General features: G+C 40.8%; 1 pseudogene; it reads right to left on the reverse strand.

Moving 5' to 3' along the window:
* Positions 1 to 438: 438 nt before the first annotated feature.
* LOC116636450 lies at positions 439 to 8,498 on the reverse strand (annotated as a pseudogene).
* Positions 8,499 to 12,956: the final 4,458 nt, after the last annotated feature.

A 12,956-nucleotide genomic window follows, 5' to 3' on the forward strand; every position in this document is an offset into this window, starting at 1 on the left:
GTATCACGACCTGAGCTGCAGGCAGATGCTTAAGGACTGAGCCACCCAGGCGCCCCAATTAGATAAAATCTTAATTATAAAACTGGGTGGGTTAAAACAAATAATTCACCCACTAGTTTCAAATACAACTTGGAAACTTGAATCTATGAAATTATAATTACTATAGAGTAAGTGACCACAAAAGAAAGAAGGGTGGGAGCAAATAGTATTATCAGGTCGTATTAAACCAATTTCAGGGCGCCTGGGTGGCTCAGTTGGTTGGGCGACTGCCTTCAGCTCAGGTCATGATCCTGGAGTCCCTGGATCGAGTCCCACATCAGGCTGCTTGCTCGGCGGGGAGTCTGCTTCTCCCTCTGACCCTCCCCCATCTCATGTGCTTTCTGTCTCTCATTCTCTCTCTCTCAAATAAAAATAAAATCTTAAAAAAAAAAACCAATTTCAGATTATTAGGGATTTGACATCTACCAATATAACTGAGAAGAAAAATAAAAAGATATTAAAAATATAAAAAGTGTGGCTATTATATTTATATAAAAATACAGTTTTATGATTCCACTCTCAAGAATGCAAAGAGTTGAGTGCAGTTTTTTTGTTACTGTTTTTACTTGCTTTATCCAGTAGCAGGATAGATTTGGGTTGAAATATTCATGCTCTTTTACCTGATCCACTTTGTCATGTTGTGAAGAAGGCTGGCTAAGGATCAGAACCAGGAAAGTCACCTGGCCCACACTGGCATTGAACTTGTGGGATTATACGCATCAGATAACTTGGGGCGCCTGGGTGGCTCAGTCAGTTAAGCATCTGCCTTCGGCTTAGGTCATGGTCCCAGGGTCCTGGGATTGAGCCCTGCATTCAGCTCCCTGCTCATTGGGGAGTCTGCTTCTCCCTCTCCTCTGTGTGCTGCTCTCTCTTTCTATCTCTTTCTCTCAAATAAATAAATAAATCTTAAAAAAAAAAAAGAAAAACAACCATCAGGTAACTCTCTAAATGGACCCACTACAAATAGCTATGAAATATATTATTATGCACACTGCCATAATTCCAGCAGCTACATTTTCTGTTCTGATTATCTTTGCAGAGGATAAATTTCTTCTCTGTTTCAGTGTTAACAGAAAGAGGATTAAAATTGGATGGTCAGTGTGGTTAAACATGGACCAGCCCAACGGGGGCAACAGATATCAAACAGATTCATTTTCAAACCCAAGCTAAGGCAAAACCTAAAACTCATAACAATCATATTTCCAGGTAAAACAGAAATACCTTGTGGGCTCTAGTGAGCTAACTTAAACAATAGCATTTAATAGTATATCAAATGTCCCCTGCAACAGCCATGGTTAATTAGTATAAGGCAGTAATTGTGCCAATGATAAGGAAACACCAAGATAATATCTGAATGAAGTAGTAATTATAAAGGATTTAAGAGATAACTCTATCAGAAATCATGTCATCAAACTTATTGGGGAAATGATCATTGTTGAAGCTGAATGATGCTCAGAGGTTTAATTCTCTCTACTTTTGTGTATCTTCAGAATTTTCCATTAAAGAAGTGATAAATAAACAAAAGTGTGAAAAAACCTAAATCACTTTTTTACTTCTGTGAAAGTAAAAATAAAGTTTTAAGTGACTGGTTCTAGAAAAAGTGAATACTACATAAGTATAACTGACCTTTACCACAAATCGAATTCATATTCATTAAAATTTTTGCATTGATTTTTGTGTGTATATGTGTGGGCTTCAGTGCTCATAATATATGTGGCAAGTTTGAGTAAAGTGTTTTTATAAAGTGTTTATCACAATATAAATGTCAGATATTCTTATTTATTTTGAAAATTACCAGTGGCCAACGTCACTGAAGCTGATAGAGGGCAGCATGGTCTTGTCATTTTAGCAAGACCTCCTAAGAGATGGGCTGTGATCCCAGTTTTGCTTACTAAAGAAACAGACCAATCTAATCATTATTTAAATGACAATAAGGGTTCAACACGGTACTGGAACAGTGTGATAAAATGGGTATGGCGTAATGATAGTTTTGGAGTCACACTTGGGCTAGAATCCTAGCTTGGCCACTTACAGCCATGTGATCTTGGGCAAATTAATTTAAACTTACTAGACCAGGCTCAGTTTCCTCTTCTCTAAACAATAATAGCTAACTCAGAGGGTTGTGGTAAGGATAAAATGAGATACAGCTCATTAAGTAACTAGAACAGTGTCTGGCATATGGTATGTGCAATAAATGGTGATGGTTATTATTATTATCTGCCCCATTGAATATGATATATTCTCTCCATAGTGGTAAGTAGAATGTAGAAATATCCATGGTGGTAAGTAGAATATACAAATAGAAATGTTTTTCTATTGCACTAGGCATTCTAAGATAGACCACGTATGCAGGACAACCTAGCTCTTGACATGAACAGCATTATTCAGGTGCAGTTTCTTTGTGTCAGCCTATTAGGCATCTGTACTTTTGGATATCTTAACATCTAGGTGCCTGCAGCTTCCTAAGGCTTGCATTTTGAGAAATCAAAGTAGGAAGCAGGCCTCCTAAAACCTGTTCCACCCTCTAACTTTGCACCTGCCATCTCCACAGCTGGATTGGTTTTCTAGGCACCCTCAGTTCCAATTGATCTGGGTCCAGGTCTGCCCCTGGTGCTATGACAATTGCCCAGAGTTCCCAAAGCCAGATGTCACCACTCCCATCTTACCTCTCAGATCAGATCATCCCTTGCATGCCATTGTCTGGCTGCGAGTTTAGCCACTCTCCCTGGGCTTAGATGTTAAGACTTCGATACATCTCTCCAGCTAAGAGAGGGTCCACCTTTTCAATCAGTTGCTTTCCTACTGCTGCCTTATCCCAGGCTCTGTTTCCCACCCAACTCAACCCATCCTAGCGTGCCGCATGACACGAATAAGTACCTGTCCTGTAAAAGATACTCACTAAATATTTGTTGAATTAATGATGTTCATGTTAATGATGGGGATGGGAGGATATTCAGCTGGTATGGGCATGGGTGTGAGTAATTCTATATGTAATTGTATATTTAATACTTAGCACTAGACCTTATCTTGATGTCTTTCTTGTCATTTTGATTTCTGAATCTCATTCTCTGGTATATTCCTGGGAAAGGCACATGAGAACAGCACTCCTTGATAGCAGTTTATTTGTGCCCTTTATATATATTTTTTTCTCATTAAACTTTTGTTTTAATGGGTTCAAAATTCTTTTTTTTTTTTTAATTTAATTTATTTATTTGTGTGTGTGAGAGAGAGAGAACACAAGCAGGGAGAGTGGCAGGCAGAGGGAGAAGCAGGCTCCCCGCTGAGCAAGGAGCCAATGTGGGACTTGATCCCAGGACCCTGGGATCATGACCTGAGCCGAAGGCAGACGCTTAACCAACTGAGCCACCCAGGCTTCCCAGGGTCTCAAAATTCTGTGACAGATTTTTGGTCAAGTTGTTTCCATTAAAAAGCACTGATTTTAAAAACTAATAACTTAAAACTGCCACGCACATAAAAAAACAAATGGTCCACAAAACATTTTCCTTTCCTTCTGGGTTTTACGATGCATTATTATCATTAACCAGTGTTTTACTATTAAACTTAAATGGCCAGTTGACACAAACAGTTCTGAGACTGTTCTTCCACCACTGATTAAGACTGGGGTGGCAGGTATCGGGGATAATATTTGTTTAGCCTGCTGAGCTTTCTGGGCAGACTTGGTGACCTTGCCAGCTCCAGCTGCCTTCTTGTCCACTGCTTTGATGACACCCACAGCAAGCGTCTGTCTCATGTCAGGAACAGCAAAACAGCCCAGAGGAGGATAGTCAGAGAAGCTCTCAATACACACAGGCTTGCCAGGAACCATATCAACAATGGCAGCATCACCAGATTTCAAGAACTTGGGACCATCTTCCAGCTTTTTCCCACAACGACGATCTGTCTTCTCCTTCAGCTCAGCAAACTTGCAAGCAATGTGAGCTGTGTGACAGTCCAGCACAGGTGCATATCCAGCACTGATTTGGCCTGGATGGTTCAGGATAATCACCTGAGCCGTGAAGCCAGCTGCTTCCATGGGTGGGTCATTTTTGCTGTCACCAGCCACATTGCCACAACGAACATCTTTGACAGAAACAGTCTTTTTTTTTTTTCTAAATATATTTTAATTCCAAACCAATAACATTATTAACATTCACTCATAAATCAATAACAATGCAGTGGTTACATATAAAACTTTCTTCTGTGACCTGAAGTTAGAATAAAGGACTAAGTAGCTTCAGGATTTCTTTATATAGAAACCCTGTCTACCAGATTATCGTACTATAAAGCTGAAATAAATCCTTTCTCAAGAATCTTAACATACAGCCTTAAGTCTTTCCTGTACTCAATTTTAAGGCCGCAAAGTCAAGGATGTTTTCCCTGAGAACCCAAGTAAACTTTCTCCAGTGTGACAAAATGGGTGCTACCAGACCTTCCTATACAGGTACCTCAATCATAGGAGTAGGCTAGACTTTTTTTTTTTTTAATTTTATTATGTTATGTTAGTCACCGTACATTACATCATTCGTTTTTTGGTGTTTTCTTTTTTAAAAAAGATTTTATTTATTTATTTGACAGAGAGAGCAAAAGAGCACAAGCAGGGGGAGCAGCAGAGGGAGAGGAAGAAGCAGGCCCCCTTCCGAGCAGGGAGCCTGATGCGGGACTTGATCCCAGGACCCTGGGATCATGACCTGAGCCGAAGGCAGATGCTTAACCATCTGAGCCACCCAGGCGCCCACATCATTAGTTTTTGATGTAGTGTTCCATGACTCATTGTTTGCGTATAACACCCAGTGCTCCATGCAGTATGTGCCCTCCTTAATACCCATCACTGGGCTAACCCATTCCCCTACCCCCCTACCCTCTAAAACCCTCAGTTTGTTTCTCAGAGTCCATAGTCTCTCATGGTTCATCTCCCCCTCCGATTCCCCCCCCTTCATTTTTCCCTTCCTAATACCTTTTTTTTTTTTTAACATATAATGTATTATTTGTTTCCGAGGTGCAGATCTGTGATTCATCAGTCTTACACAATTCACAGCACTCACCATAGCACATATCCTCCCCAGTGTCCATCACCCAGCCACCCCATCCCTCCCACCCCCCACCACTCCAGCAACCCTCAGTTTCCTGAGATTAAGAGTCTCTTATGGTTTGTCTCCCTCTCTGGTTTCATCTTGTTTCATTTTTCCCTCCCTTCCCCTATGGTCCTCTATCTTGTTTCTCAAATTCCTCATATCAGTGAGATCATATGATACTTGTCTTTCTCTGATTGACTTATTTCACTTAACATACTACCGTCTAGTTCCATCCATGTCATTGCAAATGGCAAGATTTTGGGCTTTTTGATGGCTGCATAATATTCCTCTGTGTGTGTGTGTGTGTGTGTGTGTGTGTGTGTGTGTGTGTGTATACCACATCTTCTTTATCCATTCATCTGTTGATGGACATCTTGGCTCTTTCCATAGTTTGGCTATTGTGGACATTGCCACTATAAACATTGGGGTGCATGTACCCCTTCGGATCACTACATTTGTATCTTTGAGGTAAATACCCAGTAGTGCAATTGCTGGGTCGTAGGGTAGCTCAATTTTCAACTTTTTGAGGAACCTCCATACTGTTTTCCAGAGTGGCTGCACCAGCTTGCATTCCCACCAACAGTGTAGGAGGGTTCCCCTTTCTCCCCATCCTTGCCAACATCTGTCGTTTCCTGACTTGTTAATTTTAGCCATTCTGTGGGCGTCTAGGTGGCTCAGTCATTAAGTGTCTGCCTTCGGCTCGGGTCATGATCCCAGAGTCCTGGGATCGAGCCCCGCATTGGGCTCCCTGCTCCGTGGGAAGCCTGCTTCTCCCTCTCTCACTCCCCCTGCTTGTGTTCCCTCTCTCGCTGTATCTCTCTCTGTCAAATAAATAAATAAAATCTTTAAAAAAAAATTTAGCCATTCTGACTGGTGTGAGGTGCAGGTCATTGAAGTTTTGATTTGGATTTCCCTGATGCCGAGTGATGTTGAACACTTTTTCATGTGTCTGTTGGCCATTTGGATGTCTTCTTTGCAGAAATGTCTGTGCATGTCTTCTGCCCATTTCTTGATTGGATTATTTGTTCTTTGGGTGTTGAGTTTGATAAGTTCTTTATAGTTTTTGGATACTACCCCTTTATCTGATATGTCATTTGCAAATATGTTCTCCCATTCTGACAGATACATTCTTGACATTGAAGCCCACACTGTCCCCAGGAAGAGCCTCACTCACAGATTCATGGTGCATTTCAACAGACTTTACTTCAGTTGTAACATTGACTGGAGCAAAGGTGACCACCATGCCAGGTTTAAGAACACCAGTCTCCACTTGGCCCACAGGGACAGTACCAATACCACCAATTTTGTAGACGTCCTGGAGAGGCAGAGGCAAGGGCTTGTCAGTTGGACGAGCTGGTGGCAGAATGCAATCCGAGCTTCAAGCAGCGTGGTTCCACTAGCATTCCCATCTTTATGGGTAACTTTCCATCCCTTGAACCAAGGCATGTTAGCACTTGGCTCCAGCATGTTGTCACCATTCCAACCAGAAGTTGGCACAAATGCTACTATGTCAGGGTTGTAAACGATTTTATTAATGTAGGTGCTGACTTCCTTAATGATTTCCTCGTATCTCTTTTGGCTATAGGGTGGCTCAGTGGAATCCATTTTGTTAACACCAGCAATTAGTTGTTTTACACCCAGTGTGTAAGCCAGAGGGCATGCTCAAATTCACCAACACCAGTAGCAACAATCAGGACAGCACAGTCACCCTGAGATGTGCCTGTAATCATGTTTTTGATAAAGTCTGTGTCCTGGGGCATCAGTGATGGTCACATAATACTTGCTGGTCTCGAATTTCCACAGGGAGATATCAATGGTGATACCATGTTCATGTTCAGCTTTCAGTTTATCCAAGACCCAGGCATAATTGAAGGAGCCCTTTCCCCTCTCAGGAGCCTCCTTCTCAAATTTTTCGATAGTTCTTTTGCCGATCCCACCACATTTGTAGATCAGATGACCAGTAGTGGTAGATTTGCCTGAATCTAGTTGTCCAATGATGACAATGTTGATGTGAGACTTTTCCTTTCCATTTTGGTTTAGGCTGAGTGGTGGTTTTCACAACACCTGTGTTCTGGCGGCAAACCCATTGCAAAAAAAAACTGTGCCCTTTATATTTGAGTCAGTTTTGCCCCACAACGGTGATTTCAGCCTTCAACATCTCAAACTTCTCAAAGCTCTGGTCACTCCCTTCTACCCTCTTTGGAAATAGCAAACCTACCTCCTATACAATAGAAGAAATAGATGCCCCATTTTCCCAATATAAAATATAAGCCTACTTCCCTCCTTCCTATTGTTACAAGAGAGAGCCCATCCTTATTGCTCTTTAAAGTTAATCCCTTAGCATCTGGGTGGCTCCATCATTAAGCATCTGCCTTCGGCTCAGGTCGTGATCCCAGGGTCCTGGGATCAAGCCCCGAATCAGGCTCCCTGCTCAATGGGAAGCCTGCTTCTCCCTCTCCCACTACCCCTGCTTGTGTTCCTTCTCTCACTGTGTCTCTCTCTGTCAAATAAATAAATAAAATCTTAAAATAAATACATAAAGTTAATCCCTCTTCTCTTTGTTTAGATTCCACTCCCTCTCTCTAAAGAACATTACACTGTCAGTTATCCTTTTCTGTTCTTGTATGTTCAAACTTTCTCTCTCCTGATTAGACCCTTCTTATCAAGTTTTAAATACATTCAAGTCATCCCCAGTTTTTTGAAAAGGTCACTCAATCCCATATCCACCTCCAACTATCATCTTATAATCTTCCCTTGTGGACACACTTTTTCAACATATGATTTGTACATGTTATGTAGCTGCTATGGGTGCCTTCTCAATATCCATCTCCCCTGTTTGCTACAGAAACTGATTCTGTTAGGAACACTAATGATTCAAACTAAAGAGCTACATTTCCCAGCTGCCCTTATAGCTAGGAGTAGCCATATGACACAGTTCTGGCCAATGATAAGTAAGCTGAAGTCAGCTGAAGATTTACAGAAAATGTTTGCTTTCCTGGTATAGGTACCAGACCTTTCCCCTTGATGTTTCTTTCTTCTGCCTATCTGAAACACTGGGTTGAGAGTTAGCAGCCATCTTGCATGCACAATGGGAAAAAAGCCACATACTGGGGATGACAGAGCATAAAGAAGGACTCTAGGACATTGGTGACATCATGGAGTCACGGCACCAGTCTTAACTGTCTCCCTCCATCATTCTTGTTATATGAGGAAAATAACCCTATTTAGTTAAGCAACCAACTGTCATCAGGATCCATTACATGTGACCAAATGCAATTCTTAATCTATACTCTTGCTCCCTACATTTCCTCACCTTCTACTCACTCTCAAAGCATTCCATTCTGGCTTCTGGCCCATCATTCCACTGGGCTCACCAATGACCTGCATGTTGTGAAATCCAGGGGATATTTTCAGTTCTCATATTTCTTAACCTCTCAGCAGCATTTGACTCTTGTCCACGGCCTCCTCTTTGAAACACTGTCTTCCCGTGGCTTCCATGACCAGTACTCTCTGAGTTTGTTCCTTCACCTCCAGCTGCTCCCTCTCTGTTTCCTTTGTGGATTACTCTTCCTCTTCTAGCCACACTCACAGTCTCTCGGCCTCTAAGACAGACCATAGCCTTAGTCACATGCTCTTCCCTGTGTTATGAATGTTCTCCTCTCCTTCCTTTTGCCGGCTTAGTCTTCCTTATCCCTCAGTTCTCCATCCATTCTTCATTTCCTCAGGGAAGCTTCCTCTGACTTCCTTGTGAGGTCATATTTCCCTATTGTATATTCCTTCATAGCTCTTACATAGTTACAACTTCACCTTTTTTAGTGTGACTGAGTAAGCTGCCTACCTCAGAATGTAGACTCCATGAAGACAGGGATGGTCTACTTTTGCTCATCATTTTATCCTGAGAATGCAAAATGTTCCCCAACACATAATATGTGCTCAATAATTAGTTCCTGAATGCATAGATGGATGAATGTATAATTATGTGGGGATTTATTTGCCTACCTGTTTATCACCTATCTTCTTCCAGCCCCATGAGAGAAGGAAACATACCTATTTTGTTCACAACCACATGTGCATTACCTAACACATACTGCATGGCACATAGTAGGAAACACAATACATTTTTTAACGAATTAAAGAATGAAAGAGAGAGACATTCCAATAGTTCTTTCCCTAACATGTCAGTGTTTGGATATTATTTTACTATCTTTTCATAAAGTTTCTGGTTATAATAGAGTACCAAATACCTTTGTTGTCTCTAGAGAAGAGTCTTTTGGAAGATATTATCTGCTACCTTGTTCTCCTTACAATATGTCATGTCTAAAATAGGTCGTCTATAAAAATCTTGAATCTATACACTTCTTCCCCTCTTCGTTGCCACCACCCTAGTCAAGCTCACATATTTCCCCTGAACTGAATTTGGACCATACACCTTTCCTTAAGCATGATTTATTAAACTATATATAAACTTGGTTGATTCAGAGTTTTGACTGTACCTCAGGGCCAAGGATCATATCTGTTCATGTTATCTCCAAAGAAACCTAAATATGGCATATACATAATTTTTTATTTTGTTGTGGCAGAGAATTATTTCTGTTCAACATTTGACAAAATATTTCATTTACTTAAGGAAAAGAAGTATTTTTAAACTAGCAACAAATCTTAGTTTTCAAATGACCAAACTGAAAACATTCAAAAAAAGCCAATAACCTTTTAAGTCCCCCTACCTTCCTGCCCCATGAATTCTTAGTCATTGAGGTACCCGAGATGTTCACTGAGGTTGACAAGAAGAGTAATTTATGCAATGTGACAGATTTGAGAATGCCCTCAGCCTTGTCATCAGCGTATCTGGATTCTCCCCTTCCACCAAGGCCAAGCACCTGTCTTTCTTCCTCGACAGATCTTCCTTTCACTCACTCATCTAATAAACGTATGTTTGTATATATCTCTTCTCTCCAGTCAGCCTGGGAAGGATGCAACCCATATCTTACACATTGTTGTATCCTTAGGACCTAGTACAAAGTCTCGTTGATACAATGTTTTGCTGATGCTGATGCTTATTTTCTTTTTGCTAATAAGATTTACCGAGCACCTACTACTGTCCCAGGCACTATGTTATGCTCAGTAGGTGCTATTTTCACTGATGAGAGTTGAAGGAACTTGCACAAGTCTTGTAGCTAGTGAGTAACAGACCCAGGACTCAAACACAGGTTACCAGATTCCAGAGCTGGTGCTCTTAACCAGTAGGCAATCCTGCCTTCCGTGAATATTCATAGGTTACAAACTCCAGCCAGGCTGCATTTGCTCCTAACTTTCAGAGGGCAGCAAGTGATCAACTTTGCTTACAACTGATCAGAAGCATTTCAAGTTGTTTTCAAATGAAGTTGTAAGTCTGAAGATAATTAAGAAAGAAACCATTTTTGGAAACAGCAGGAAGGGGTGATGTGTAGAGCCCCACTTTGACATTTTGAAGTGCATTTAAACACATAGCTCAGGGCTATGAAAAGTCACTACACTGAGATTGCAGAAGTATTAAAAATCAAATTGCCTTATTAATTTTTTAGAGAACTGTAAATGACAACCTTTCGTCTCTGGAGAAATCTTTCCCTAAAGCTCCAAGCCTCTTGTTGACTAGGATGAATAAGTTGGCCTCCATCCTTGTCATGTATCCATTCTCTGTCCCAGAGGGTCAAAGAAAACCATCTCATTTTAAAATGTAAGCTTTATTTGTTGAAGTTTCTAGCCAGTTAAACTAGAAGCAGGAAAATCCATTTCATGTGGCATGAGAGTAGAAAGCATTTTGCCACAGTCCAGCATAATGAGGGAAGACTAGTCAAGGTTATTATTAGGTTTAATCTCCTCATCTAATTGATAAAGTCAATTAATACTCTTCCTGTCAAGAAAAAAGAAAAAAGCTTTATGAAGTCTTGACCGTTGATACTTTAACCAGCTTACCCTTTTGTATTTTGAGTGAGAGGCTCTATATCATGAACCACTGAGTTTCCTTGAAAGCTCCGGAGAATCCAACACTTGCAGAAATGTCCAGGAGTAAGATAACCCAGAGACTTGAACCTGCAGCAAAATGGAGTTTCTCCAAATTAGGCATCAGAAGCAGCAGATAAGAGCAACTGGCAACTGGAGATATCCTTGTTACTGTCTGGGCTACAGTCATGCTGGCAGAAGCTTTAACCAACTAAATTTACTTGTGAGTTCTCCAAAGGGAGTGACTGTGTTGCACCAGGGTCATTTTTCATAACATACTACTTTGCAAATAAGTTCCTAGGACCTTGTAAAATATTTGACTTCTGAACCTCAGTATAAGTATTAAAATGCCAGCATGTCCATTCCATATCCCAGCTACAAAAAATATGAGTTTAACTGTTCGCTGGAAATAGAAACTTCAATAATATTTATGACTTATTTGAGCATACAGTCTTCATTTTGAAAGACTTAAAGCCTCTAGGAGGTAATTAGCATCCAGTAACAACACCTTGGGATATCCCTGTTTTGGCAGCATCTGTAGCCAGATCTGGTTACAGTTAATAAACTAATACTGGAGCTGTTGACCTTAGGAGGACAGGTGTCCTCCCTAACAATAGGTCCATATTCTGGTCAATAAGGAATTTACTTGCTTGATTAAATTGGCTTGAGGCCTGGTCTGTTTGCTCCGATATCGGGCCAACATTGTAGCCTCTTCACAAAGTCTTAATGGAGTTTTCATCTCTTCCTCACATAATGTGCTCTGTAATTAATTGAGCATTACATTTCCTGAAAGAAATATTGTTTTATGGCTGAATACATAATACCATTCACTAATTTATTAATTAATCCAATATATATTGAATACCTCATATGTGTCAAGTACTTGGCAGGTCATGGAGATACAAAAATTAATGACAAGGAATCTAGGGGCGCCTGGGTGGCTCAGTCGTTGAGTGCCTGCCTTCGGCTCAGGTCATGATCTCAGGGTCTTGGGATCGGGCCCCACATCGGGCTCCCTGCTCAGGGGGGAGCCTGCTTCTCCCCCTCACACTCCCTCTGCTTGTGTTCCCTCTCTCGCTGTTTCTCTCTCTCTCAGATAAATAAATAAATAAAAATCTTAAAAAAAAAATGACAAGGAATCTCTACTAATAGCTCAACTTAGTAGCCCAATATTTGTTTGAAGGATCCAGATCTTTCTATCTATATTTTATCCAGGCAGCCCAATCTGCAAAGCCCAGTTCAGGTCTTATCTCCTCATTTATTCATTTAGGAAAACTTTATTAGGTTCCCTAAACTGTGAGGCACTGGAATGAAAAAGATGAGGAGAATAAGTCTCCAAATCACCAGGAGCTTCCAGCTTTGTAGGGAGATAAGCAACGTAGACAGGACCAGATTGTGGAAGATGTTTCAAGTCAGGCTAATCAAGGAATATGGGTTTTATCCTATAACGGTGAGGAGCTAAGAGATATATAAAGGAAAACAGAAGCATGGTTAAATTTCCATTTTAGAAAAATCAGTTTAACAATGACAAGGAAGAGTGACCAGAAGGAAGGAAATCAGAGGGAGGAGAAATCAAATTCCAAAGCAATTGAAGAAATAGAAATAACAAGATTTTAATAACAAATTGAATGTGAAGACTGAGGGAGAGGATAAAGTCTAGAAAGACTTCTAAGATTCTGGTCTAAGTGACATTAGCAGCAGGAGAAAGAGAACAGGGTTAGTAGAAAAATGAGTTCAATTTTGAATGTATTTTGGGGTGCCTGCATGGCTCAATCAGTTAAGTGTCTGACTCTTGATTTTGGCTCAGGTCATGATCTCAGGGTCATGAGATCGAGCCCCGCTTTGGACTCTGCACTGAACAGGGAG

This window comes from Phoca vitulina, unplaced genomic scaffold (assembly GCF_004348235.1).
Source record: "Phoca vitulina isolate PV1807 unplaced genomic scaffold, GSC_HSeal_1.0 scaffold12, whole genome shotgun sequence".
In the NCBI taxonomy this organism is placed as follows: Eukaryota; Metazoa; Chordata; class Mammalia; order Carnivora; family Phocidae; genus Phoca; species Phoca vitulina.